Source organism: Salvelinus fontinalis, chromosome 4, assembly GCF_029448725.1.
Source record: "Salvelinus fontinalis isolate EN_2023a chromosome 4, ASM2944872v1, whole genome shotgun sequence".
In the NCBI taxonomy this organism is placed as follows: domain Eukaryota; kingdom Metazoa; phylum Chordata; class Actinopteri; order Salmoniformes; family Salmonidae; genus Salvelinus; species Salvelinus fontinalis.
In genome coordinates, this window is record NC_074668.1 from 14,920,479 (window position 1) to 14,944,860 (window position 24,382).

Genomic DNA, 24,382 nt, shown 5'->3' on the forward strand with positions numbered 1-24,382 from the left:
TAGTAGTTGGAAACCCCAGAAACCCCTGCACTTCCTTTACCGTGGTGGAAGTCGGCCAATTACGCACAGCTGAAATGTGGTCACTCTCCATCTCCACCCCTGACGTGGAAATGCGGTACCCTAAGAAGGAGACGGACTGATGGAAGAACAGACATTTCTCAGCCTTGACGTACAGGTCACGCTCCAACAGTCGACCAAGCACCCTGCGCACCAGGGACACATGCTCGGCACGTGTAGTGGAGTATATCAGAATGTCGTCGATATACACCACTACACCCTTCCCGCGCAGGTCCCGGATAATCTTGTCAACAAAGGCCTGGAATACTGATGGAGCATTCATTAACCCGTACGGCATGACGAGGTACTCATAGTGCCCTGAGGTGGTACTAAATGCCGTCTTCCACTCGTCCCCCTCCCGGATACGCACCAGGTTGTAAGCGCTCCTGAGATCCAATTTTGTGAAGAAGCACGCCCCGTGCATTGACTCGATCGCACTGGCGATGAGAGGCATCGAGTAGCTGTACCTCACAGTGAACTGATTGATCCCTCGATAGTCAATATACGGGTGCAGACCCCCATCCTTCTTCTTCACAAAAAATAAACTCAAGGAGGCAGGTGAAGTGGAGGGTCAAATGTATCCCTGCCCCAGCGATTCGGAGACATATGTTTCCATAGCCACCATCTCCTCCTGTGACAGAGGATACACGTGACTCCTGGGAAGTGCTGCATCAGCCAGGAGATTTATCGCACAATCCCCCCGTCGATGAGGTGGTAATTTAGTCGCCCTCTTCTTACAGAAGGCGAGAGCCAAATCGACATATTCTGACGGGATGCGCACGGTGGAGACCTGGTCTGGACTTTCCACCGTAGTCGCACTGATGGAAACCCCCACACACCTCCCTGAGCAATCTCGTGACCACCCCTTGAGAGCCCTCTGTTGCCACGAAATAGTGGGGCCACGACAGGCCAACCAGGGTAAGCCCAGCACCACAGGAAACGCAGGAGAATCAATAAGGAAGAGACTGATTCTCTCCTTATGACCCTCCTGCGTAACCATGTCAAGTGGAGCGGTGGCCTCCCTAATCAGCCATGACCCTAATGGTCGACTATCTAGGGCATCCACAGGGAAGGGCATATCCACAGGAACAAGGGGAATCCCTAAACTATGAGCAAATGAACGGTCAATAAAATTCCCAGCTGCGCCTGAATCTACTAGCGCCTTATGCTGGGAATGCGGGGAAAACTCAGGAAATGAAATAAACACATACATGTGAGCAACAGGGGGCTCTGGGTGAACCTGGTGCCGACACACCTGGGGTGACACGATAGTGCCCTGTCTGCTGCCTCAACTCCCAGAGGAACCCCTCAGCACCGACCAGCAGTGTGCCCTCTGCGGCCACAGATTGTGCAGGGAATGGCCCCTCCTCCAGTCGCCCTAAATGCAGCACCTCCCAGCTCCATGAGCGTCGGAGCGGAGCTGCTTGGGGATGGAACTGACAGGTCCCGATCCGGACGTCCGCGGGCAGTCAGCAGGTTGTCCAGCCGGATGGACATGTCCACCAGCTGGTCCAATGTGAGGGTGGTGTCTCGGCAGGCCAACTCCCGAAGGACGTCCTTGCGCAGACTGCACCTGTAGTGATCGATCAGGGCCCTGTAGTTCCATCCCGCGTTGGCGGCCAGGGTCCGCAAGTCCAAGGCGAAATCCTGTGCGCTTCTCGTCCCCTGACTCAGGTGGAACAGACGTTCCCCTCACTCCATAGCAGCGTCTCCCTCACTCCATACAGCATTGGCCTACTCCAGGGCTTTGCCTGAGAGGCAGGAGATCAGGGCGGACACACTCTCACGCCCCGAAGGAGCCGGGTGGACGGTCGCCAGGTAGAGCTCCAGCTGTAGTAGAAACCCCTGGCATCCGGCAGCCGTCCCATCATACTCCATCGGGAGCGCGAGTCAAATCCCGCTGGGACCAGGTGGCAGAGGGGTGGACAGTGGGACCGGCTGTAGTGGGGCTGGTGGAGGCGCTGGAAAACCTCCTCTTCTCTCCTAACGATCCATCGTCTGCAGCACGCGATCCATGGCTGTGCCCAGACGTTGCAAGATGGTCGCGTGCTGCTGAACGCGCTCCTCCACTGCAACTGGGAGGGCATCTGCTCCTGCTGACTCCAACCTTCAGGTGAGTGATTCTGTAAGAGTCCTGTGTGTAGCTGGTGTAGAGAGTCAGGCGCAGGACAGCAAATATGAGTAATCAACGTACTTTTACTCAAATGACAAATGTACAAAGTAACATCACGAGCACACAATGACGGATCGAAAATACAATAAACAATTACTCACAAATACAACATGGGGAACAGAGGGTTAAATAATAAACAAGTAATTGATTGAGTGAAGCCAAGTGTGATAAGACAAAGACAGAACAAATGGAAAATGAAAAGTGGATCGGCGGTGGCTAGAAAGCCGGTGACATCGACTGCCGAATGCTGCCCGAACAAGGAGAGGGACCGACTTCGGCGGAAGTCGTGACATCTAAACACTACTCTAAACACTCAACACTACTAAACATCCCTCTAAACACTACTCTAAACTCTCAACACTACTAAACACCACTCAGTTGAACTATGCAGTACACGTATCCTACACCATACAGCAGGGACTGTCATCTAGATTCAGCTGTGGTCAGGGGGCCGGAACATAACTACAAATAATTGGTAGACTGCAAATTGACCTTAAGAAGCCCAAACAGATATAATGTTTGTCTAAAACATAGTCATTTCAAACCTTGCTTACATTTGTAGATGATCACGTGTCTCTCTACTATGTGCTGGAATACTTGGGAACAGATTTCCAAACGTAACTTTATCGACAACAATGAACTTTCTTTTTTTTCCGATCAGAAAACTTGTGGGAGGGGCGCAAATAAAACCAACAGTTGGGGAACCTTGCCATACAGCAACTGCCTTTGATAACATCTAGCTGTGAAGTTATGCCAATGGACGTTGATGTGTGTTAATGTGAAATGCAGACCTGACATGATACAGTTGGCCCAGCGACCCCCGGTGAAGGAAGGCACACGGTGGAGCGGAGTGTGGCAGACACGAGGCGGGGTCTAAACCTCTCCGTGCCTCCAGCATCAATCCGACTTATTCTTAATCATACGCCACCAGATGAGAGGCAGGCCACTGAGATTAGCTGCAGATCAAAAGGCTCGCTGCTTCGCTGCCTAGCGAGCACCACTCATGTTTTGTAGATTTAGGCAACTCTAGTGCACAGGCACTCTAGCGACAGAGAAACCATGTGGTGTGGTGTACTGGAAAGGGATTTCTCCTAAACGAGGCCGGACTGCGGCTGGAACGTGGAAATTTGAAATGGTGTAATAAAGCAAATAGAAGACAAAGGAAAACTACCGCCCCATTACTGCAAGAAATTACAGTGGAACGAAGGTACTTGTCCTTTCAGCGCCGTCACGATGAAACTACTTCCATGTGTGTAATAGTTCAGTGATCATTTGTTTTAAATGTGAAATGTATGGCTTGTGTAATGGAAGATCATGGCGTCTGGAGCACCAATAGGCAGCAAAACCACGACAACTACTGCAAAGCCATACACCAAGAGCAATTAAAACACATCAGCAGCAATGGACGCCTATGTACCATTTTTCTTTCGCCGCAATCTATTTCTCCGTAAGGCTTAATGTAAATCCAAACGAACATATCAATTGCACCAGACTCATAACATTAACCATATTATGTGCTCACAAGCGTAATCTCTGCAATCAAGGAAGCTAAGTTTAGATACAAACACAGCCTTAAACATTCCTGGGGTTCTCTCTGTGCTGCAAATGTCAAGAGTGCTATCAACCCCACACTAAGCATAAGTTGGCGTTAACATTACTAACTGATTGATGGTCAATTTGCAGTGTATCAAGACTGTGAGAAGCTACCCGAAGGATGGGCACATACATCAAAGTAATATAGTACAGGCAACAGTACAACGGTACAGGGTGATGGCGAAGCAACAGGATGGGGGTGGTGGTTGGAAGTTCAAAGGGATAGAGAGGCCTGGATAAGAGAGGAAAAACAATGACTTTCCTCAACTTCATTTCCCATCAAAGCGCTGGACTGTTGGGTCAAAAAAGTTTTTAAGTGAAGAGAGGTTTTTACTGGGTCAATGCTTCTAAGGTACCCTCTCTTCTGGGTTGATATTAAGAGGAAGGAAAGTAATGGCTCACTTTGTTGGCCTGAACCTAACAAGGTGACACAGAACCAAAGTTACACAGAATATCCCCAGACACCCAGGATTTCAAATGGTAAACCTAAGCATCTTGACAGGAGATGTAGAAATGGTAAAGTATAATTTATTTATTTTATAATAACATTTAAATTATTATTATTATGTTTTTTATTACATTTTAATAATAGCTATTACTGCTACTTAATTGCCTGCTGATGGGCCATCAACAACAGTACTCGAACTCGTTGCGTAGGTTACTAAAACTCCTTGAATCAAAGGTCTGAAGAAACAGTTGAACAAAGCCTTTCAGCATCCATAAAAATCTATCTCAACTTTTGTTTGAGTTGGAATTCTTTGGTGTTGTTTTAGGATGTTTGCCTGCTATTGAGTACATTTTCCTTCTTCCCCTGCCTTCAGAGAGGCAGTTAGTTCAATATCAACTCCCTTCAGTTGGTATAATATGACAAATTTCCTCTTTGTTTCACTGCTTAGCGTGAAATGTCTTATTTAAGTGTTGGCCTCTGTGTGATACAAATTGATATTGAAGTCTGCAGCAACCACTTAGGTGGCTACCTTGCGGGGTAAGCTATTTCTAAGGCAAACAGCATGTTGAAGCCATGCACTTTTCACTCACAGATGATTTCAGATTACGCAACGAGGTGTTCTTAGCAATTAACCTTAGGAAGACCAATAACCCAAACTGACTGTGCTGAATTCAAACAAAAAATACAAGACAGTATGAAGTTACTCTAGAGAGTCAAACCATTTGTCATGCCTTGGAGAAATGAAAAGGTATACATGTAAAACTCCAACCTATGTAGCTACAGTACAGGATCCTCCATGGGCCATTCACTGGCACAGAAGTGATTGGCAACAGCTGTTTGTGACTGCCCGATCTCCAACTTCAGCATAGCTCAACCTTTAAGCTTTTCCATCTCTTGGTTCTCTGTCACGCACTAACTGTAAGTACCTGAGGTAAAAGAACCTAGCGTCCATTCTCTGCCCAAATGGGTTTGATTGCAGATCCAGATGTATTTTTATTGTTCTGACACGACAAAGTTACTGTTTCTCTTTTCAATGTAGGCTACACAAGTCAACATAAATAATTTACTAACAATAATGCCAATACTATATTACAATATAGTTAGTTGTTTAACAGATTTATGGCTAGTCATCATCCACTCTATGGCAAAAAGAGTGCCCCTGCCAGAACCATATCTTTCATCTAGCAGAAAGTCACAGTGCACCATGGAAAGTAGAAGGGGAAGCTAAGGGTGTGCTCTGTAAACTCACCCGTACCGTATCTCTGCTTCTCCAGGAAGTACCACCCTACAGGACCAGCTGAGGGACAGCTCAATCAAACAGTCACAGGTAAAGAAAATATATATAGTTAGAGATAAGTGTAAAAGAAGAGTAAAAAGTTCACTGTAAAACAAAAAATGTCCTGCATGTATAAAAGCCAGACCAGCTGGCTTTGAATATAAACCCCTGTTTTGGGTTGTGTTTTGCCCCTGATCTCTCTCCACACTGAACCCAAGACTTGTTCTCCCCAAACCCCCCACCCCACATCCCCCTCCCCCCGATCCACCTGCCCCAGTCACTCCTGAGTATATTTAGCCCGCTGAGGGATCAGGGACACATAGAATTTTGTCAGCGGTGGCATATGTTCCCTGGATTATTGCCCCCAAAAGAATGTTACCATCCACGAAGTAGAAAAAAAATACCCCCTCATCCCTCACTGTACATTTAACAACACCCCACGTCTTCAGATGAATTCAGTATGTCAATGGCAATGGTGGTTTCCTGCTTTTCCTGACAGAGTTGAAAGTTAGCATGGGGCATTACTTTTCCAATTTACTGTAGTAAATCCAGAAGTAATAAATTGATTTAATGTGCATTAAATGGTACCGCAATATTCGTTTTTTGTTGCTTTCTGTTGCAGAATCATACTGTAATGGCGTATTTTGTAATTTACTGCATTTCTTAAGCAATTGATTTCATCTTGTGCATTGTTTGATTTTGATAGCCTACTCCAATCCGTTCTCATGCATACACACCTTGAGTATTTACCGTCATTCATAACCAAGTGTGAAGGTGGAATTCACCACATACGACTGGGAAAAATCCACTTGAACATCCCTGAAACTGCAGCAATTACTATTGGGAAAGTCGTCTATCATCCCTGACCTCCGACTTCTCCCACATGCTGACCTTGGACATCACCTACTAAGGAAATGATCTCGATAACAGCCTTTTTTTGGCAGTTAAACGCAACAACAAAACATGATTTTTAAAAAGCAATCTATTCCTATAATATATGAACACTATAATTTGTTTGCCAGTATGACAAGGTGTACATGTAGTTAATGGTTGATGCAGCTTGTTTGCTATTAGCCAATCTGAGTTTCTCAGCAACTTCAAAGCATGTGAATGCATCCAACCCGTATTTACTCATTCACAACTAGAAATGACCACCTTTCCACTTCCCAGCACGAGTCAAGGAAATGTTTCTGGAATCCATCTTTTTCAATTAGGCCTTGTGAAGATCTCAATGAGCCATCGTCATGTTGGATATTTTCCATCCATTTGTCTCCACACAAAAGGACAGATATTTTGGTAGGCTTCAGACATTGCTCACTAAATTACCTATGGTATCACTAGTCGACCAGTCAAAATATTGTGCTTCATATATCAAGTGAACCCAAATGTCAGAGTCTGGGAATCATTATCATGTATGTGTAGGATTACTTTGGCCTCTATTCAAACAGCGTTAACCTGCATTGGCATACATAGCAGATGTCTTGGCATTGTTAGAGGTGTAACAGCAGTAAGCTGACCAATATGTGAGCGGCTGTTCCTGTGTGTCATAAACCACTCCCTATCCGTACTTGGTTAGAAGTTCAAAATGGCGATAGAAGTCAAATAAGGGCCTCCCGAGTGGCACATTGCATGCAGTGCTAGAGGCGTTACTACAGACCCGGGTTCATTCCTGGGCTGTGCCACAACTGGCCGTGACCGGGAGTCCCATAGGACAGCGCACAATTGGCCCAGCGTCGTGTTAAGGAGCGTGGTTAGGCGGGTCATGATTTGGAGGAAGCATGACTTCACCTTCACCTCTCCCGAGCCCGTTAGGGAGTTACAGCGGTGACACAAGATCGAAAATTGCGGCAAAAACAAGAAGAAAAAAATCATATTAAAACCTGTTGGGGATGGGGGCGCTGTTTAGACTACTTATGCTAATTTGGCTAATTTTTTAAACGGCTTCCCACAAAATCCTTGATCGTACAATATGCATATTATTATTATTATTGGATAGAAAACAGTCTATAGTTTCTATAGGAGTTGAAATTTTGTCTCTAAGTGGAACAGAGCCCATTCTACAGCAATTTCCCTGACATGGAGTCAGATTTGAGAAATGTTGGCCACTGTTCTGAAGTCATTTAAAAGGGCACTGTCGTTGCTATGACTATACGGACACTTCTTACGTCTTCCCCTGGATGCCTTTACGTGATGACGATTCCAACGGGGTCGATTGCGCGTTCACAGGCCCTACAAATGAAAAAACCCTGAAGCTAGTCATTCTTTGGGAGCTGCGTCATGAGCCAAGAGGACACCGGCGCGCACTTGTTCCAAGCGTTAGTTTAGCCTGTTATATTTCTCCGGTCATCTTTTCACTCGTTATAGGAGTTAAAAACATCATAAGGTAGTTAATTTAAAGCGTTTTATAGCAATTTATATCCGTTTAGTGCGATTTTGGGACATTTATTTTTGCAACGATGTGAAAAGTTGGGCACGCTTTTCAGTTCATCCCGAACGCAGTTGACATTTCCACATGGCAAGAGGACAGCTTTCCACCAAAAGACGATTTCTCCCAAGAAAGGATCCTTTGCCCAAGATACTGATGGAAGAACAGCTCAAGGTAGGACATTTTTATTATGATAAATCGTGTTTCTGTCGAAACATTTTAGTGGCTTAGGACGCCATGTTTTTTGACGTAGCTTCGCTTGGCGCAAACTGTATTGAAAAGTAAGGATAAATTAAAAAATGTAATAACGCAATTGTATTAAGAATTAAATTGTCTATCAATCCCTGTCCACCCTGTATTTTTTAGTCACGTTTATGAGTATTTATGTATAAGAGTAGATCACTGTCTAAGTGGCGCAAGGACATTTTCTGACCAACTGAGCTACATTTCACATTGTCTAACCATGATTTTGGGGGCTAAATATAAACATTTTCGATCAAACTGTATATGCATGTTGTAATGTGATGTTACAGGAGTGTCATCGGAAGAATTCTGAGAAGGTTAGTGAAAAAATTAATATCTTTTGGCGATGTTGACTTTTATCGCTCACTTTGGCTAGAATCAATGCTGGGCTGCTAATTGCTATGTGCTAAGCTAATATAACGATTTATTGTGTTTTCGCTGTAAGACACTTAGAAAATCTGAAATATTGTCTGTATTCACAGGATCTGTGTCTTTCGATTCGTGTATGCTGTGTATTTTTACGAAATGTTTGATGATTAGTAGTTAGGTAAACACGTTGCTCATTGTAATTATTCTAGTCCATTTGTGATGGTGGGTGCAATTGTAAACTATGAAGTCTACCTGAAATATGCACTTTTTTCTAACAAAACCTATCCCATACCATAAATATGTTATCAGACTGTCATCTAATGAGTTTTTTTGTTGGTTAGGGGCTATAAATATCTTAGTTTAGCCGAATTGGTGATGGCTACTGGTGTTGGTGGACAAATAAAAGATGGTGGATTATGCTAATGTGTTTTTAGGTAATAGATGTACATCTTTACATATTGTGTCTTCCCTGTAAAACATTTTAAAAATCGGAAATGTTGACTGGATTCACAAGATCTGTGTCTTTCATTAGCTGTATTGGACTTTAATGTGTGAAAGTTAAATATTTTAAAAAAATATTTTTTTTGAATTTCGCGGCACTGGTTTTTCAGTGGGGGGGGGGGGGGGGGTGCCGCTAGCGCCACGCTGATCCTAGACAGGTTAAGTCAAATAAAATCAAATGTTGTGTGTGTACAGTTGAAGTCGGAAGATTACATACACCTTAGCCAAATACATTTAAACTGGAGGTTTGTGGGCCTCCTTGCTCGCACACACTTTTTCAGTTCTGCTCACAAATTTTCTATAGGATTGAGGTCAGGGCTTTGTGATGGCCACTCCAATACCTTGACTTTGTTGTCCTTAAGCCATTTTGCCACAACTTTGGAAGTATACTTGGGGTCATTGTCCATTTGGAAGACCCATTTACGATCAAGCTTTAACTTCCTGACTGATGTCTTGAGATGTTGCCTCAATATATCCACAAACTTTTCCATCCATATAATTTTCCTCCCTCATGATGCCATCTATTTTGTGAAGTGCACCAGTCCCTCCTGCAGCAAAGCACCCCCACAACATGATGCTGCCAACCTGTGCTTCACGGTTGGGTTGGTGTTCTTCGGCTTGCAAGCTCCCCCTTTTTTCCTCCAAACATAAAGATGGTCTTTATGGCCAAACAGTTCTATTTTTGTTTCATCAGACCAGAGAACATTTCTCCAAAAAGTACGATCTTTGACCACTTGTGCAGTTGCAAACCGTAGTCTGGCTTTTTTATGACGGTTTTGGAGCAGTGGCTTCTTCCTTGCTGAGCGGCCTTTCAGGTTATGTCAATATAGGACTCATTTTACTGTGGATATAGATACTTTGTACCTGTTTTCTCCAGCATCTTCTCAAGGTCCTTTGCTGTTGTTCTGGGATTGAATTCCACTTTTCGCACCAAAGTACATTCATCACTAAGAGACAGCGTCTCCTTCCTGAACGGTATGACCGTTGCGTGTTCCCATGGTTTTTACAGTTGCGTACTGTTATTTGTACAGATGAACACGATACATTCAGGCATTTGGAAATTGCTTCCAAGGATGAACCAGACTTGTGGAGGTCCACAATTTTTTTCTGAGGTCTTGGCTGATTTCCTTTGATTTTCCCATAATGTCAAGGAAAGAGGCACTGAGTTCCAAGGTAGGCCTTGAAATACATCCACAGGTACACCGCCAATTGACTCAAATTATGTAAATTAGGCTATCAGAAGCTTCTGAAGCAATGACATAATTGGAATTTTCCAAGCTGTTTAAAGTCACAGTCAACTTAGTGTATGTAAACTTCTGACCCACTGGAATTGTGATACAGTGAATTACAAGTGAAATAATCTGTCTGTAAACAATTATTGGAAAAATTACTTGTGTCATGCACAAAGTAGATGTCCTAACCAACTTGCCAAAACCATAGTTTGTTAATTTAACAAGAAATGTGTGGAGTGGTTGAAAAACAAGTTTTAATGACTCCAACCTAAGTGAATGTAAACTTCCGACTTCAACTGTATATGTGTAAGGGTTGGATGTGTGGAGAGTCAGTGCAAATAGTCTACAAGGTGCAGATCTGTGCAGGGAGACAGCTGTTCAACAGTCTGATGGCCTGGTGATAAAAGCTGTCTCGGAGCCTGTTGGAACCCGATGCTCCGATACCGCTTTCCTGATGGTAGCAGAGTGAACAGTACAAGGCTCGGTGACTGAAGTCTTTGATAACCTTCCAGGCCTTCCTCAAGGATCGCCTTTTGTAGATGTCTTGGAGGGCAGGGAGCCCCCAGGGATGGGTTGGGCCGTCTGCACCACCCTCTGTAGAGCCATTCGTTTGAGGGTGGTGCAGTTACCATGTCAGGCAGGGATGAAACTGGTCAAAATGCTCTCGATGGTGCAGCTATAGAACTTGTTGAGGATCTGAGGGCCCATGCCACATTTCTTCAGTCGCCTGAGGTTGAAGAGGGGTTGTTGCGCCTTCTTCACCACGGTGTGAGTGTGACTGGTCCATATCAGGTCCTCTGTGATGTGCACACCGAGGAACTTTAAGCTTTTTACCCTCTCCACTGCAGCCGATTCAATGTCAATAGGGGCATGCCCCCTCCCCTGCTTCCTGTAGTCCACGATCAGCTCCTTGATTTGCTGACATTGAGGGAGAGGCTGGCACAACTCTGTCATGGCTCTAAAATCCTCCTTGTAGGCTGACTCGTCGCGGTCAGTGATCGGGCCCACCAACGTTGTGTCATCGGTAAACTTAATGATGGTGTTGTGGATGGTGGTGTTGTCTGAGTTGTGCATGGCCACGCAGTCATGGGGGTACAGGGAGTACAGGAGGGGGCTGTGCACACACCCCCAGAAGGCCCGTGTTGAGAATAGTCAACGTGGCAAAGGTGTCGTTGCCTACCCTCACCACCTGGGGTCTGCCTTTCAGTAAGTCCATGAACCCAGTTGCAGAGGGAGGTGTTCATACCCAGGGCCTTGGGCTTAGTGAAAAGCCTGGAGGGGGCTATGGTGTTGAAAGCTGAGCTGTAGTCGATGAAGAGCATTCTCACATAGGTAATCCTCTTGTCCAGGTGGGAAGGGGCAGCGTGCAGAGCAATGGCGATTGTATCGTCTGTCAATCTGTTGGGATGATATGCAAATTGTTATGGGTCCAGGGTGTCCGGTAGGGCGGAGCTGATTTGGTCGTTGATGAGCATCTCAAAGCACTTCATGATGACAGAAGTGAGTGTTACAGGGTGATAGTCATTTAGGCAGGTTACCTTTGTTTGCTTGGGTACAGGGAAAGTGGTGGATATCTTGAAGCTTATGGGGATCACAGACTGGGACAGGGAGGGAGAGGTTGAATATGTCCATAAATACTCCAGCCAGCTGTTTCGCACAAGTTCTAAGGACGCGGCTGGGGATGCCATCTGGGCTGGCTGCTTTGAGAGTGTACACACGATTGAACGTCTTACTCAAGTCTGCTCACAGTCCTCTTCAGCAGCGAGGGCCCTCTTAGGAGTGTCTGGGTTGATTGCCTCGAAGCAAGCATGAAAAGCTTTGAGCTTGTCTAGGAGAAGTAGGCTAATGCATGTTTTCATGTTAATTTGGATGGTGGGATTTATACCTTGTCAGTCTAATCTAGGTGTAGACAATGGAACATCACGCATTCAAGTGTTTTAACTTGTAATTAGGCTGCATGAACTTCTAACGCGGTTGCATGGGATTTGTCGAATTATAAAGTTGGGTGGTATCGTTGCACCCAATGGCAGTGTCCACGATAAGCTAAAGCAAGAAGCTGCTTGTGTCTTTGTTTTCAGTAACGAGAATGTCTTTGCCATTGTTATGTAAAGGAGTGCAATAGCATTGCCATTCAAGTGTATTATCACAGTATTACGGTTTATTAAGCATTTACCTGTGTAGCCTAAAGGTGTGAATGGTTTATGCCAGGTGAATGTAGGCCATTTTAGAATGTGCCTTATTTTATAGGATCCTCATTCAGGGAGAGCTGTTTGTCTAGGTCACATGCTAGTACTACAGCTTTGCCTTGTAGGCCTACTCAGACATGTTCTCTGAGTTTAAGGAGTTTAGCCTTAGTTCTCAGGTTGAGGTACAGTGTGGGGATTCAGTCTTCGTCACCTGTATGTTTTATATAGCCCACAGTGTGGGGATTCAGTCTTCATCACCTGTATATTTTGTATAACCTACAGTGTGGGGATTCAGTCTTCGTCACCTGTATGATTTGTATAACCCACAGTGTGGGGATTCAGTCTTCATCACCTGTATATTTTGTGTAACCCACAGTGTGGGGATTCAGTCTTCGTCACCTGTATATTTTGTATAACCCACAGTGTGGGGATTCAGTCTTCATCACCTGTATATTTTGTATAACCCACAGTGTGGGGATTCAGTCTTCGTCACCTGTATGTTTTGTATAACCCACAGTGTGGGGATCCAGTCTTCATCACCTGTATATTTTGTATAACCCACAGTGTGGGGACCCAGTCTTCATCACCTGTATATTTTGTATAACCCACAGTGTGGAGATCCAGTCTTCATCACTTGTATGTTTTGTATAACCTACAGTGTGGGTGTATAACCCACAGTGTGGGGACCCAGTCTTCATCACCTGTATATTTTGTATAACCCACAGTGTGGGTGTATAACCCACAGTGTGGGGACCCAGTCTTCATCACCTGTATATTTTGTATAACCCACAGTGTGGGTGTATAACCCACAGTGTGGGGACCCAGTCTTCATCACCTGTATATTTTGTATAACCCACAGTGTGGGGATCCAGTCTTCATCACCTTTATATTTTGTATAACCCACAGTGTGGGGACCCAGTCTTCATCACCTGTATGTTTTATATAACCTACAGTGTGGGGACCCAGTCTTCATCACCTGTATATTTTATATAACCCACAGTGTGGAGATCCAATCTTCATCACCTGTATGTTTTGTATAACCCATAGTGTGGGGATCCAGTCTTCATCACCTGTATGTTTTGGATAACCCACAGTGTGGGGACCCAGTCTTCATCACCTGTATATTTTGTATAACCCACAGTGTGGGGATTCAGTCTTCATCACCTGTATGTTTTGGATAACCCACATTGTGGAGATCCAGTCTTCATCACCTGTGTAACGGCTTTCTTCCTGGGATGAAGGAGAGGACCAAAATGCAGCGCAGTTAGTGTTCAACATGTTTAATTAACAATAAACAATGAACATTAACAAATAACAAAATAACAAACGTGAAAGCCGAGACAGTCCTATCTGGTGCAGAACACAAACACAGAGACAGGAAACAACCACCCACAATCCCCAACACAAAACAAGCCACCTATATATGATTCTCAATCAGGGACAACGATTGACAGCTGTCTCTGATTGAGAACCATATCAGGCTGAACATAGAAACAGACGAACTAGACACACAACATAGAATACCCACCCCAACTCACGCCCTGACCAACTAAACACATACAAAACAACAGAAAACAGGTCAGGAACGTGACAGAACCCCCCCCTCAAGGTGCGAACTCCGGGCGCACCCCTAAAACTCAAGGGGAGGGTCTGGGTGGGCATCTGTCCGCGGTGGCGGCTCCGGCGGTGGACGAGGACACCACTCCACCACTGTCTTTGTCCCCCTCCTTAGCGTCCTTTGAGTGGCGACCCTCACCCCCAACCATGGTCCAGGAACCTTCACCAAGGCCCCTCCTAATTAGAGGAGACAACTCAGGACCGAGAGGAAGCTCAGGACCGAGAGGTAGCTCAGGACAGAGAGGTAGCTCAGGACAGAGAGGTAGCTCAGGACAGAGAAATCGCTCCGGACAGAGAGGTAGCTCAGGACAGAGAAATCGCTCCGGACAGAGAGGTAGCTTAGGACAGAGGGACAACTCTGGACTAATGGCAGCTCCGGACTGGAGGGCAGCTCATGACTGGAGGGCAGCTCATGACTGGAGGGCAGCTCATGACTGGAGGGCAGCTCATGACTGGAGGGCAGCTCATGACTGGAAGGCAGCTCATGACTGGAAGGCAGCTCATGACTGGAGTGCAGCTCTAATGGCTCGGGACAGACGGGCGGCTCTGAAGGCTCGTGGCAGACGGATGGCTCAGATGGCGCTGTGCAGACGGATGGCTCAGATGGCGCTGGGCAAACGCATGGCTCAGATGGTGCTGGGCAGACGGATGGCTCAGATGGCGCTGGGCAGGCAAGCATTGCAGGCGGCGTTGAGCAGACGAGCAGTGCAGGCAGTTCAGACGGCGCTGGGCAGGCAGGCAGCTCAGACGGCGCTGGACAGACGAGCAGTGCAGGCGGCGTTGAGCAGACGAGCAGTGCAGGCGGCGTTGAGCAGACGAGCAGTGCAGGCTGTTCAGACGGCGCTGGGCAGGCAGGCAGCTCAGACGGCGCTGGACAGACGAGCAGTGCAGGCGGCGTTGGGCAGACGGCCGACTCTGACCTGCTGAGGCGCACAGTAGGCCTGGTGCGTGGTGCCGGAACTGGTGGTACCGGACTGGAGACACGCACCTCAAAGCTAGTGCGGGGAGCAGGATCAGCGCACACTGGACTCTCAATGAGCACTAAAGGCCTGGTGCGTGGTACCGGCACTGGTGGTACCGGGCTGAGGGCACGCACCTCAGGGCGAGTGCGGGGAGAAGGAACAGTGCGTACAGGGCTCTGGAGACGCACAGGAGGCTTGGTGCGTGGTGCCGGAACTGGAGGTACTGGGCTGGAGACACGCACCACAGGGAGAGTGCGTGGAGGAGGAACAGGGCTCTGGAGACGCACTGGAAGCCTGGTGCGTGGTGTAGGCACTGGTGGTACTGGGCTGGGGCGGGAAGGTAGCGCCGGATATACCGGACCGTGCAGGCGTACTGGCTCCCTTGAGCACTGAACCTGCCCAACCTTACCTGGTTGCATGCTCCCCGTAGCCCGTCCAGTGCGGGGAGGTGGAATAACCCGCACTGGGCTGTGTTGGCTAACCGGGGACACCATACGTAAGGCTGGTGCCATGTACACCGGCCCGAGGAGACGTACTGGAGGCCAGATATGTAGAGCCGGCTTCATGGCACTTGGCTCAATGCTCACTTTAGCCCGCCCAGTGCGGGGAGGTGGAATAACCCGCACCGGGCTATGCACCCGTACAGGAGACACCGTGCGCTCTTCCGCATAACACGGTGTCTGCCCGTACTCCTGCTCTCCACGGTAAGCATGGGAAGTGAGCGCAGGTTTCCTACCTGCCCTCGCCACACTACCCTTTAGCCCCCCCCCCCCAAAGACATTTTGGGGGTTTCTTCACGGGCTTCCAGCCCCGCTTCCGTGCTGCCTCCTCAGACCACCGCTCATGGGCTTTAGCTGCCTCCATCTCTTCCCGAGAGCGGCGATCTTCTCCAACCTTAGCCCAGGGTCCTTCTCCGTTAAATATTTGCTCCCATGACCATTCCTCCTGGTACCGCTGCTGCTGTCGCTACGCTGCTTGATCCTTGTTTGGTGGGTGGTTCTGTAACGGCTTTCTTCCTGGGATGAAGGAGAGGACCAAAATGCAGTGCAGTTAGTGTTCAACATGTTTAATTAAACAATAAACAATGAACATTAACAAATAACAAAATAACAAACGTGAAAGCCGAGACAGTCCTATCTGGTGCAGAACACAAACACAGAGACAGGAAACAACCACCCACAATCCCCAACACAAAACAAGCCACCTATATATGATTCTCAATCAGGGACAACGATTGACAGCTGTCTCAGATTGAGAACCATATCAGGCTGAACATAGAAACAGACGAACTAGACACACAACATAGAATACCCACCCCAACTCACGCCCTGGCCAACTAAACACATACAAAACAACAGAAAACAGGTCAGGAACGTGACAACCTGTATGTTTTGTATAACCCACAGTGTGGGGACCCAGTCTTCATCACCTGTATATTTTGTATAACCCACAGTGTGGAGATCCAGTCTTCATCACCTGTATGTTTTGTATAACCCACAGTGTGGGGACCCAGTCTTCATCAACTGTATATTTTATATAACCCACAGTGTGGGGATGTAACGATTGTCGTACTCCTCCTCCTCCGACGAGGAGAGGAGAGAGGGATCGGAAGACCAATGTGCAGCGAGGTATGATGACATAATTAATTTATTAAACACGACGAACACTCACACGAACTATACTTTAAATATTTACAAAATAACAAACAACGTAGACTGACCTAAAACATAAGAACTTACAAATACACGAAGAACGCACGAAACATGTACAGACTACAAACCAACGCTACAGTCCCGTGTGGTACTAACATACATACAGACACGGAAGACAATCACCCACAAACAAACAGTGAGAACAACCTACCTTAATATGACTCTCAATCAGAGGAAACGCCAGACACCTGCCTCTAATTGAGAGCCATACCAGGCAACCCATTAACCCAACATAGAAACACAACACATAGAAATGCCCACCCAGCTCACGTCCTGACCAACAAAACAAAGGATTAACACAATAACTAGGGTCAGAACGTGACAGGGGACCCAGTCTTCATCACCTGTATGTTTTGTTTAACCTACAGTGTGGGGACCCAGTCTTCATCACCTGTATGTTTTGTATAACCCACAGTGTGGGTGTATAACCCACAGTGTGGGGACCCAGTCTTCATCACCTGTATGTTTTGTATAACCCACAGTGTGGGGACCCAGTCTTCATCACCTGTATGTTTTATATAACCCACAGTGTGGGGACCCAGTCTTCATCACCTGTATGTTTTATATAACCCACAGTGTGGGGACCCAGTCTTCATCACCTGTATGTTTTGTATAACCCACAGTGTGGGGACCCAGTCTTCATCACCTGTATGTTTTATATAACCCACAGTGTGGGGACCCAGTCTTCATCACCTGTATGTTTTATATAACCCACAGTGTGGGGACCCAGTCTTCATCACCTGTATGTTTTATATAACCCACAGTGTGGGGACCCAGTCTTCATCACCTGTATGTTTTATATAACCCACAGTGTGGGGACCCAGTATTCATCACCTGTATGTTTTATATAACCCACAGTGTGGGGACCCAGTATTCATCACCTGTATGTTTTATATAACCCACAGTGTGGGGACCCAGTCTTATTCACCTGCACTGTTAAATACATTCCAAGTTGTTTTGCAGCTGATCCTCTGACTCCAACTCAACTGTTGAGTTGCCGAATGCCCAATCAGGCTGCTGGGTCCTTAACAGGCCTTGTCTGACTTAATATAAGCTGTGTCAGGGGAACTGCCCCCTTCTGTATGGAAGGCCTTGTGTGAGAATGAATAATATGTTGAGTGTTACTGGTACACACAACTTCCTCCATGTTGTCCAATTCTTCTGGAGTGTTGACCTAGCAGCAGAAAGTTCCCAAACAAATGTGAAATTCCCTCGGCACTAAATATATCATTTATGAGATTGCGGTGACACATACTTCGATAAGATCTTCAAGTTTATATTTATATTTATAATTGGAGCTCATTCATCCCTATGTATTTTTGCCATTTTGACAGATAAATTACAGTTTTGTTGTTTTAAAAAGAACCACAATATGCAGGAAATGTAGGCTATTCATTTTATTGAGTTAAACTAATACCTGATAAAATCAACCAAAGTAGCTAGAGGAAAGTTGTAGCTTTTCTTTGGCAGCCTACATCATTACCGTAGGTCATTTCCCCCTTCCTCCAAATGATACATTTCCCCTCTTCAATATTTTGAACAAACTAAATTGGCCTTAGTATCAACTAAATAATATATCCACAGTAAGTCCTTTCACATAAGAATAGCTCAGAAGAGGAACTTATTTTTGTCTGGGTATTTTCCAGTCACAGAAAAATGCAATCTCAAAATCTAATAATATTGAATAATACTCCTACATTTGTATTTGATATATCCCTGAAATCAATCAATGCACTGAAGTAGAGATGAATAATATTATATGAGGAGTGATGTGTTGGAAATATGAGTGTAATATGGATCACATAAAGTGGAACAGAAAAGGAGGATACTGTTAATATAGATTGGGGTGAAACACCGGGACCCCCTGATGTTTGGGGAATCATTTATCTTCGTGCAAACATATTAGTATTGATTGTGCTGTACTGTCTACATGATTCTGGGCAATGGAAATCGACTAATCTGTTTGTTTTTTAAACGAGGGGATCTCTTCGTCGCCAAGGATATCTTTACACTAATGTATGATAGGGTCCATAGAACAATAACAATTCGGGAGTTGAATCATCGCAGGAATAAAACAGGATGATATACAAACTTTGCCTATAGCTTCTCAGTGTTCAACAGGATAAACTCTTATTATGTCTCTCTTCATATAAGGTCTGCAAAGCAAAGAAAGCTCCCCATTCTTTTCTTCGATTGAAGAATACCAAATGTACACATGCAGGCACGCAAATACTTACGAGAATCTTGGCGTCTTGGTTTTGTCTGGGGCTCCCCTCTGTGTGAGGGGGCCAGGCTTTGGAGGCCTGGTCCTGGGCTCTCTCTCTCCCTGTCTCTCTCCCAAAAGGGGAGACAAAGCCCCGGAGCCTGGCTGTCTGTCTGTCTGTCAGTTGGTCTGGGCTGGGCAGGGTAGAGGAGGAGGAGCAGGAGGAAGAGGAGGGATTGGCTCTCAGTTGCAGTGTTGCCTGGTACAGTGTACAGTGCTTGAACGCAGGAGCTGGTAGGGCTACCAGGGAACATGCTGTCCCTCTCCAACAAGGACCTGTCTGGCCTGTCTGGAGACTCTGTCTATACCATGGCCCTGGGTGTGAGGATGTGTTTTCTATTTTAGTGTGTGCGTGTGTGTGTGAGTACAACTTTGTGTAAGAGTGCATCTGGATGTGTGTGTGTGTGTGTGTGTGTGTGTGTGTGTGTGTGTGTGTGTGTGTGTGTGTGTGTGTGTGTGTGTGTGTGTGTGTGTGTGTGTGTGTGTGTGTGTGTGTGTGTGTGTGTGTGTACAACTTTGTGTAAGAGTGCATGTGGATGTGTGTGTGTGTGTGTGTGTGTGTGTGTGTGTGTGTGTGTGTGTGTGTGTGTGTGTGTGTGTGTGTGTGTGTGTGTGTGTGTGTGTGTGTGTGTGTGTGTGTGTGTACAACTTTGTGTAAGAGTGCATGTGGATGTGTGTGTGTGTATGTGTGTGTGCGTGTGTGTGTGTGCGCATTTGTGGCAGAGGGAGCGGCTGTGTGTCCGTGTCATGGGTCCAGAGACTGTGAGCTGTGCCAGTGGTGGAACACAAAGCGTTCTGTGGAAGGCAAGGTGACGGGAGAGCAACAGGAAACTCTGCATGGCGTTTCCCCTGAAAACTCCTTTCACTGTGCTTTCTTTCAGATTTTTTTTCTGTTGCTTTATCGTTAAATCATCAACAGCAAATTAAAGTAATTATTGTAATGAACTCACTGACAGACTTATGGAAGGCTAGCTGGATTGATGCTTATTTTTATAACGTCACTACTGGTGTTGGCCGGGCTGAGAGCTACTGATGCACTGTCAGTTGATTAATGCGTACTTCTCCTCTTGTCTGTGTTCATGTGTCTGTCCATCACTGTGGGTTTGTGTGTTCATGTGTCTGTCCATCACTGTGGGTTTGTGTGTTCATGTGTCTGTCCATCACTGTGTGTTTGTGTGTTCATGAGTGACTAAATGTATGGGAGTAAATATTGCATAATGCTGACTTACATTTTACATGGTACTTGCCAGCATAGAGGCACATAGAGTAGCTGTAATGTGATGTATTACCTTAGGTAACGTGTGTGTGAGTGTGCGCACGTTTGCGCATGTGTGTGTATAAAGGAGGGAGCGTCAGTGGCGGTGTGCGTTTTCTGTGCCTGTGTGCGCTGTGTGGTGTGAGCTGACTTCAGCGTGTCTGCCCAGCCCTCTGCTCCACACAAGGTTTCTCTGTGTGTGTTCGGCCCTGCAGACAGAGGGGAGGCCGCGGCTCACAATCACCACCAAGCACATACCACATACCGGCCCGGCCGAGCCTTGCTGCCTGGCTCAACACGGACCAACCGTTCCCCTCCTCACAAGCACCATTCTGAAGAGTACTGTTGGTTTTCTAAGAGGGTCCCTGTGACATGAGCTAATAAAACACAGCATGGAAAGGGAGAGCAAAATAAAGAAGAGAGGGAGAGATAAATAAAGGAGCGAGAGAGAGAGAGAAAGAGAGATGAACGGGGAGGGCAGGGGGGAGTGTGCACACCTCGGTCCAAAAACAATGTTTTGACTGAAACTTTAGCTATTCCATCTGGCTCTTTTGAAGGACGGATTATGACTGGTGCCATTGCTAACTTTTTATTCACCATCTACAGTACAGTACTCACGAGATTAAGAGAATGCTACTGGCTTGTTCTTGCCTGTTAAATGTGCGGTAGAAGTGAGTGTGAGACTGATGCTAAATTGAGTAAGTTGACTAACAAAATGTACCCTTTTTAAACTTTAAAAAAAATGCACGTAAATATATTTCAGGGAAACATACACCATTTGTAAATGTTTTAACAACTATCAATAGTGTAGTTGTTAGATAGAAAAAATAACATAAAAACAACAAAATTCAGACATCAAAATGTAGAGCTATGTTTTCTACAGTTCAAGTGACCTGCTGTTCTCTGATGGGCAAAAAAACAGGAAGTATTTTCAGGTGTCCATGGTAACAAAGCAAAGCAATTACCCTTGCTCGCTCCATCTCTAGAACCCTCTTTCTTCCCCTCTCCTGCATTCTCTCTCCCCTTTTTCTCTCAATTCTCGGGCTGAGCACTCCTTAACAGGAAGCTCTTATTTCCTAATTGTCCAAGAGGCACTCTGCCTCAGGCAGGGGGGGTAGATCGAGGGCATTTCCTCTCTCTCCAGCCCCTTGTTGTAGGACATAAATGGACCCATATCGCCGCTGTGTATTACTATGGCAAATTCTACCATCGACATTTGTAAGTCTCGGACATCTGAAACGTATTTCTGACTGTATTCTGACGTATTTCTGACTGTCATATGGATGTGGGATTCATAATACTTTTGATCACCAAAAATACATGGAAATGATATAACCCACATTATAACACATGTTATAATCCCAGAACAGTGTTATATCGGCTGTATAACCTACCAGTGCAGTGTTCTTAGCAGCTGTGGTTCCAGTGAAGGCCTGTAGATCATGCCAGTCCGATGTCTTCGTCTTGACTGAGTCAGGCTGGGGGCCTCAGGCAGCGTCTCTAAATTGACGGCCAGGCCAATTGCAGTACCAGCCCCATATCTCTGTTTTAGGGAACACGTCAAAGATATTAAGCAGCAAAGTAAGAGCGGAGAAATTGAATGACTGCTTGATTAGCTGAATCTCATAAGCTTTCATGAGTAAATTAGACTGAACTCACAATATCAAAATGAAACTTGATTATTATTCACGCTCCAAGTTTGAATTATTGTCGTTAGATACAACCACCGCATTCAATTAAACCAGAACACTTTCTCTCCTCGTGTCTGTGTTCCTCTTGGAGCATGTTCATCCTTGACTAAACCTTAGTGGCATATTCTTTGGTTAGAAAGCCAACAGGAAATGACATGGTGATGAACTTATCATGCCAATTGAACTTAACTTAAGTACGCACCACATTCGATAATGTCAAATTACACCACATTAGATGACTGTACAGTATGATCTTGACTGCCTTTGAAATGGTGCCAACCAATAAATTGTCTCATGGTATCATTTTGGAAGGAGTGTTATTTATAGAATCTGTGAAGACTCTTGTGTCTCCCTGGAGAACAATAAGTAGTTCCGTAATGAGTTGAAGAAGATGTATTTTGCTTTTAGTAAAAATATAAAGATACGGGATGCGTGCATATTTCAACAATCTTCTTCATTCATTGGACCTGTAAAACGCTAATTGTATTTGATTATATTATTATGCATTCATTCTATGTTTAAGACCTTAGACTAGTTTGAGCAACTTCACTCAACATATTGTACAGTCAACCAAAGCTTGTAAAAGTTAGACAGGGTACGAAGTGATCTACTTACTCTTAGTGTGCCAGTATCCATGTGTGTACCACTGAATATGGAAATCCTGTCGATGCAGTAACATATCTGATTATAAGTGTGGGCATACACAGTTTGACTGCTTTTGTCTGGCACGAGTTCTACATCTCCACATGGTAGACTTTACTGTCTGTGTCGACAGAAAGAAACTGACCGCATGAAGTGCTCCCCAAACATACACTATGGTAAAGTTCATTCTTCTAAATGAACCTACATTTTTCATTTACCATGTGTACTTCCATATTTCAGAACGCAGGATGATATATATGTACCACATCTACCTGCTTTTTGGATGTGCAACTGAGGGGCCAAGGAAAACGCTAGAGGATGTATGACTGTCAAGTCATTCACTTCATGGGTTATTGACATTCTCACCGGGAGAATCGTTCACTCTTTTACTCTTTGTTTATCCTCTTCTCCTTGGTCAGATGGGCCAACAAGCAGTACAGCATGTACAGTATATGCGTAATAATATATTTATATTTAATAATATATTTTTTTGTGAATGTAGAATAATTACTTAGGCAAGTGCCTAAAAGAAAACAGGAAAGGACAATAAACAGCTACAGAAGTTCCACTCTCTAAGAACTCAATAAACAACTACAGAAGTTCCACTCTCTAAGAACTCAATAAACAACTACAGAAGTTCCACTCTCTAAGAACTCAATAAACAACTACAGAAGTTCCACTCTCTAAGAACTCAATAAACAACTACAGAAGTTCCACTCTCTAAGAACTCAATAAACAACTACAGAAGTTCCACTCTCTAAGAACTCAATAAACAACTACAGAAGTTCCACTCTCTAAGAACTCAATAAACAACTACAGAAGTTCCACTCTCTAAGAACTCAATAAACAACTACAGAAGTTCCACTCTCTAAGAACTCAATAAACAACTACAGAAGTTCCACTCTCTAAGAACTCAATAAACAACTACAGAAGTTCCACTCTCTAAGAACTCAATAAACAACTACAGAAGTTCCACTCTCTAAGAACTCAATAAACAACTACAGAAGTTCCACTCTCTAAGAACTCAATAAACAACTACAGAAGTTCCACTCTCTAAGAACTCAATAAACAACTACAGAAGTTCCACTCTCTAAGAACTCAATAAATCAGGGCTCTCCTGGCAAGAAGCTGAAGCCCTCTAAATGAAAAGAGCTATCCCATCCCAAGGAGCCAAGAGGACTACTAAGTCCACAACTTGAGAAAGACCTTACCATCCATGACAGATAGTATGACTCTGCAGACAGATGTCTACAATATACTTATTTAGAGAATATGATGACAAAAGAAAATGGATCCATTTTGTCAAATGAAAGTACCGCAAGCTACAGAAACCGTGGAGAGTTCTTTGCCTCCTTGGGAAAACAAAGTCTCAGACCAGAGGTTTAGGGTGTTGGCTCTACTGTCAACTTTATTTAACATGATATAAGACAACTCACAATATGGACCACATAGATAGCCAAACTGACTATGTCAAGGGAAAAAGTGAGATGTCAGTTGTTTTTCTTTGGCAAATATGACTGCCATGAATGTAATGAACAAAAATATAAACGCAACATGTAAAGGGTTGGTCCCATGTGTCATATATCCCCGAAAGTTTGCATATGCACAAAAGCTTATTTTTTTTAAATGTTGTGCACAAATGTGTTTACATCCCTGTTAGTGAACATTTCTTCTTTGCCATGATAATCCATCCACCTGACAGCTGTGGCATATCAAGAAGATGATTAAACAGCATGA

General features: G+C 45.1%; 1 protein-coding gene across 1 annotated transcript in view; it reads right to left on the reverse strand.

The window, feature by feature from the left end:
• LOC129853138 (myocyte-specific enhancer factor 2C-like) overlaps window positions 1–5,698 on the reverse strand; it is a gene marked incomplete in the record, with an annotated part of 96,160 nt that extends 90,462 nt beyond the window's left edge. The window contains 1 exon segment of the mRNA XM_055918865.1: window positions 5,521–5,698.
• Between the last annotated feature and the right edge of the window lie 18,684 nt (window positions 5,699–24,382).